Here is a 5,903-nt window from a genome sequence, read left to right on the forward strand (position 1 = left end):
AAGCCAACTATGTATCTCTTTCCCTTATGTATTACATGGGTTGTGTGAAGATTACCTCACTTGCGACATTGCTTTGAATGCGGTTATGCCTCTAAGTCGTGCTTCGACACGTGGGAGATATAGCCGCATCGAGGGTGTTACATATTGTGATAGCCAGGGTAGGGAACCATAGCAATGTCCAAGGTATAGATACAGTTGCTTCTCATAAATGGTAATAATGTTGTGTCAACAGTAGCTGGATTGCCTTTCACCATCATTGGATAGTTTTGTCCAAGGAAGAGCGAGTTTTCTCCAAGACTATCAATACTGAACCAAGGAGAAGGTGTTGGCGCTAGCACACTAGTATCCATCCCGAATACCTGCAACGGATGTTGGAATAGGTCTGGAGAGTGCGACCATGGGAGACAACACCTGCTTCGTTAGTAACATCAGCAGTGCCCTGTATACATACAAGAAGAGGTGATCCATCGGAATAAGTTGCCAGGCGCCACTAAGTATATAGGTCCTGCTCGTCCTCATGCTCGTGATCATCACTATCGTCATCTCCCCCTTGATTATAATTTTTTTTCAAGTATAAGTTGTGGAATGTTCACAAGACCTTGGAAACACAGGAAGGTTAATTAGTAAAGGGAAACGAGCTAACCCGCATGCATGTGGATGAAACAATTATAATTACGGTGGAAGACAAACATGCCAAAATCATAAGGATTCCATGCAAAAACAGTGCCACGAGTGGTGGTAGCAAACACATGACTCTCGTATTGAATTGCATCACAATACTCATCTGTGTACAAAAATTGATTTTTGAGCAATATCCATCGAGGCGTGGAAGTAAGGATGACAACAAGCTTGTCGAAGATAGCAACAACTTCATAGTTCTTGTAATTCCAAGAGCGGTTGGGAACTGGACAAATTGCTATCTTCCGTAGATGACAGTCACCATGATCGTATTTGAACATACATAGATCATTGTGCTCAACCTCAGGGCAGTCTGTGATTTTTGGAAGTGGAACCCGGTGACGAGTGTACACATTCACAAGTTCCCACTCGCAGTTATACTCAATATAAACAACCCAATCTCCATTTACACCTGCCCAAGCCTTACCCTCAAGCGATGGCATCTTAACATCACACGTATCATTATCAAGTGGCATCAACTTGCACAAGGCGATGCTTCCATCGTCCCCACGCCGGTGACCAGCGTCATGGTGAATAAAATAGGGGAGATCAAACCGCTCCTGAACCCTTGGGTTCGTTGCAATGATGTTATTTGTGGAGTCAAGAATGGACTTGAATGAACCTGCCGTGCTAGCCGAGGTGATGACGTTGCACCGATCAATGAGTTCCTCCACCACGTCATCTTTCAGATCAGGGGAAGAATAATGGGGTCGTTTCCGGCCTGTTCCCTCCATGGAGAAGATGATCGAACAATGGCAGAAGGAAGGGTGAAGGCAAATGGAGGGAGGAAGAGCGTGCGACAACAGTTCCAAATCGAGAGGGAATGGCGAAGAGGTGGTGGACAGTTGCCACGGTACAAGAAGAGGCTACTGGGGAGCGAATGGTTGCCACAGAGGTCACACACTAACGACAAGGCCAAGTGAACCACATGCCATATATCACACACACCTTGATCTAGCTGACCATTTCTTTTGTGTTGCCTAATCACAAACAGTTCATCCGAGTGAACCGTATGTTGTATATCGCACACACCTTCATCTGGCTGCCCGTTTGTTTTGTTCCTCCTCATCGCAAACAATTAATTTAACTGAACCGTATGCCCTGCATTGCACACGCAACTAAAATCCAAACTGTGTTTGATGCATCCATCATCGCATACATTTTGCACCTTTTTGACGATTTTTTACACAACCGTTTGCGATTATTGCATCGCACACAATTTCATCGAAGGGTCTCTGATCATAGTGTCGCGTTAGCAGCATCCTGCAGAAGTATCACTTCACCATCATCATCACCACGCCGTCGTGTTGACAGAGCTCATCTACTACCTCGACGTCTTGCTGGATCAAGAAGGAGAGGGATGTCACTGAGCTGAACGTGTGCAGAACGCGGAGGTGTCGTGCGTTCGGTACTTGATCGGTTGACATGACAAGAAGTTCGACTACATCAACCGCGTTGTGAAACGCTTCCGCTTACGGTCTATGAAGGTACATAGACACACTCCCCCCTCATTGCTATGCATATCCATGGATAGATCATTGCGTGTGTGTAGATTAGGGATGGCAACGGGGCCCCATACCCGCCAAACCCATGGGGATTTCATCTATTAGGGGGTGGGGATGGGCGAAAAACATCCTCATGGGGATATTTACCAAACTATTGTATTCCCCATAGGGTACGACGGGGATGGGGGCGATATCCTATTCCCCAGACCCAATACCGATCGGGGACCTGGTTAGTAACTATGATACTGCGGTCAACCTTAAAATATTCACACAAAAACTTGCAGAAACAAAAAAAAAGCTCTGAAAAAACCCTTAAAACTATCTGACATCCTCACATCGGCTGCCATCATGACCAAGAAGTCAATATGGTCTAGATAAGCATTAGCAGGACAAGGACAACACCATGTATGTATGTTGATTATAGGGTGTCATATTATGTATATGAGTATGGGGAAATTTCATCCCCAGTCATGTAAACGGGGATGGGGATGGGATGATAGGGAATAGATGGGGATGGGGATGTTTTAGGTATCCCCATAGGGGATTGTCCCCATTGCCATCCCCAGCGTAGATTTTTGTTTTGTTTTCCATGCAACGATTCCCAACAGTGGTATTAGAGCCAGGTCTTTGGGTAGATGATATGCACAAGTAGAACACAAAGAGTTGTGGGCGGTGATAGTCATACTGCTTACCACCAACGTCTTATTTTGATTCAATGGTATTGTGGGATGAAGTGGCCCAGACCAACCTTACATGTCCACGCACATGAGACCGGTTCCACTGACTAACATGCAACTAGTTTGCATAAAGGTGGATGGTGGGTGTCTATTTCTCCTACTTTAGTTGAATCGAATTTGACTGCGACCGGTCCTTGAAGAAGGTTAAAATAGCAAACTTGACGAAACACCATTGTGGTTTTATGTGTAGGTAAGAATGGTTCTTGCTACAAGCCCGTACACTACACCATGACACTACAAAGGCGACATGCATCTGTTGGTATAGGTGAGAATCGCCGACGCTTATTTTGTCTCAAACTGTACCGACACACAGTATGTCGGAGTTATATAAGCTCATGACATATTATCTATCGGCAAAGCTCCACAGGAGCACCGACGTCATTTCTGTTGGTAGATGAAATCTTTAGCGATTGCCAGTGTGTCGCCGATTCATGTGGACACCAAATGTGTTGGCGTTCTTCGCCTCAGCCCACAGCCAAAAATATGGCGTGAAAAGAGAGCCATGCGCACGCCATACGAGCAGAAAAAGGCAAAGATAATAAAAAAACCCTTCGATCCCAAATCCCCAATCCCCAATCTCTCAGGCTCTCAGCCCTCGACCTAATCCACTGCCGCCCCCGACCTGCGCCGCTGCCCCGACCCACTGCGCCGCCGGCCATACCCACTGCGCTGCCGCCCCGCCTACGCGCCGCCACCCGTCCGCTGGCCCTCCGTCGCGCCACAACTCTCTAGCCCGTTGCGCACCACCCTTCCAGGAGCTGCAGCTCCGTCCGCTGCGCGAGGAGCAGCAACACCGTCGACCACCACCGGCAAGGAGAAGCAGCAGCAGCGCGTCCACCTTGCCGAGGAGCAGCAGCGTGTTCACCTCGCCGAGAGCAGCAACCTGTCCACCTCGTCGAGGAGTAGCAACTCGTCAAGGATCCACCTCCACGGTTGACCTCCATTCCTGCTACTTTCCTCTGCCCCGTCTACTGAATTCAAGAGGTGATTTACCTTCTGCAATTACTAATGGCCCGATTGAATAATGCTTGTGTGATGATCTGATTGGATGACTTGCATGATATTTTTTCAGTTTCAAATTTTTGTTGTTCATTTTCTATTTCAAGTAGTTGCAGATTTGGTTGTGTGAACACTACTTAGTGTGATCTGTGTAATGCCTACTGAACTATTATTTCATCATAGATAGATCTCTCTAGAAGGCATATGATTAAGCATATCCAGGCCGGTTTTAAGTTTAATGTCCATGTTTTAAGTTTTTTTCTATTTGATATGCATGTTCATAGTGAATGACATTTTTTTGCAGCAACATTGATATTCTGAATCTCTACAGCAACATCGATATTCCGAATCTGTACATTTCACTTGTAGTCTCTGAATTAGTTGTGAAGGTGCAGTCACCATGGACAAAAGGTGGATGGATGAGCCTAGGTATAACACACAATTTTAGTGGTTATAGGGCGCTTAGCAATTATTTAACTACATTTGATCTGATGCACATGTATATTTATATAACATGTAGGCACACAAAGGTGTATTTGGAAGGGGTGGAAAAATTCTTAAGCTTTGCATTTAGTAATTCATACGGAAACAAAATATTATGTCCTTGTAAGAACTGTTCAAACTCATTTTGGAATGAAGAAAGAGAGGTGCGTGAGCATCTGGTATGTGATGGGTTTCTCCGTGGGTATAAAGCTTGGATTTTTCATGGAGAATCTAGTTCTTCTTTCTTGAATGTTCCTGACGCTCATGAGAATGAGGTTGAGGAGGAGTCACCCGAAGAGGATGACATTTCTGATTTGCTTCGAGACTTAGGGGGTGGTTTAGATAAGGAGGGGGACTTTGAAGATGACACAGTTTCTGAGCAGACTGATGCATATTTAGAAGCTCTTCAAAAGTTAAAAAATGACTCTAGTCAAGAGCTATATCCTGGGTGTAAGAAGTTCTCAAAACTACGTTTCATAATTAGACTACTTCATGTCAAATTGCTTGGTGGATGGTCAGATAAAAGTTTTAACCTGCTGCTAGATCTACTTAATGATGCTTTTCCTGAAGGGTCCTCACTAGCGAAGAACTATAATGAAGCTAAGAAATTGGTGAAATGCCTAGGACTTGGATATGTTAGTATTCATGCATGTGAACATGATTGCATCCTTTTCTGGAAAAACCATGCTAAGGCTGATGTTTGTCCAATATGCAATACTTCATTTTGTACAATATTATGGTCTACAAAATCACATCTATTCCATCCTGACTTCATTTCGTTGCTTGTGCTTGTCATTTTCTAAGATTTCTCAAAGATACAAGTTCTTTTGCAGGGACAAATGGCAGAAAGTAGCAAGTAGTGAAGTTGATCTAGGATGTTCCACTGATCGCTTTTGACCATAACATGGAACATTGTCGACGCATTTTGAGCATATGGAAGTTGATGTCGGCTTGATCGAAGACTGGGTATCTTCCATAATATTTTGTAGTAGTCAAGTGATAAAATGATCGGTCTTTTGAGAACTTGCTCATATTTTGTAATAGGACATGACCAGAATGTCGACTCTGACATATGCCACTTGGCTATTTTCTTAGTGGATGTAGCTACTTGAGTGAAGAAACCCAGTGAATCTTCTATGAATGTTGAATGGATGATGTGCCTGTTATCTTGTTATGAATGGAACAGTGTAAGTGGAATCATCTATATATCTTAGAATGAATGCATTGCTTGTTACCTTGTGATGAATGGAAGAGTGCAATTGTATTGCATATTGAACATGAATTGAAATGTATAACCCTCGCACTAAGTGTGTCGGTAGAAGTGTTCATGTCACATTATCTGTTGGCATAACACACTGCAGATAAACTGTCGGCATAGAAATGGACAATGAACTATCTATCGGCGCATGTAGTATCAGACAGACTGTCGGCGTAGCTATGGCATCACTTAAACCGTCGGCATAGAGCTGTTTGTCGCTGCAGAAATGTCTGTCGGGAAAGA

The 5,903-nt window shown here is 44.2% G+C and overlaps 1 long non-coding RNA gene across 2 annotated transcripts; it reads left to right on the top strand.

The window, feature by feature from the left end:
• Positions 1-3,428: 3,428 nt before the first annotated feature.
• Positions 3,429-5,626, top strand: LOC125521259. 2 transcript variants are annotated; one of them, XR_007289123.1, is made up of 3 exons: positions 3,439-3,904; positions 4,224-4,348; positions 5,236-5,626. It is a non-coding gene; the product is annotated as an uncharacterized LOC125521259 (long non-coding RNA). The 2 variants fall into 2 exon arrangements; XR_007289122.1 differs by lacking the exon at positions 4,224-4,348 and having other exon boundaries at positions 3,429-3,904.
• Positions 5,627-5,903: the final 277 nt, after the last annotated feature.

This window comes from Triticum urartu, chromosome 7 (genome assembly GCF_003073215.2).
Source record: "Triticum urartu cultivar G1812 chromosome 7, Tu2.1, whole genome shotgun sequence".
Lineage (NCBI taxonomy): Eukaryota > Viridiplantae > Streptophyta > Magnoliopsida > Poales > Poaceae > Triticum > Triticum urartu.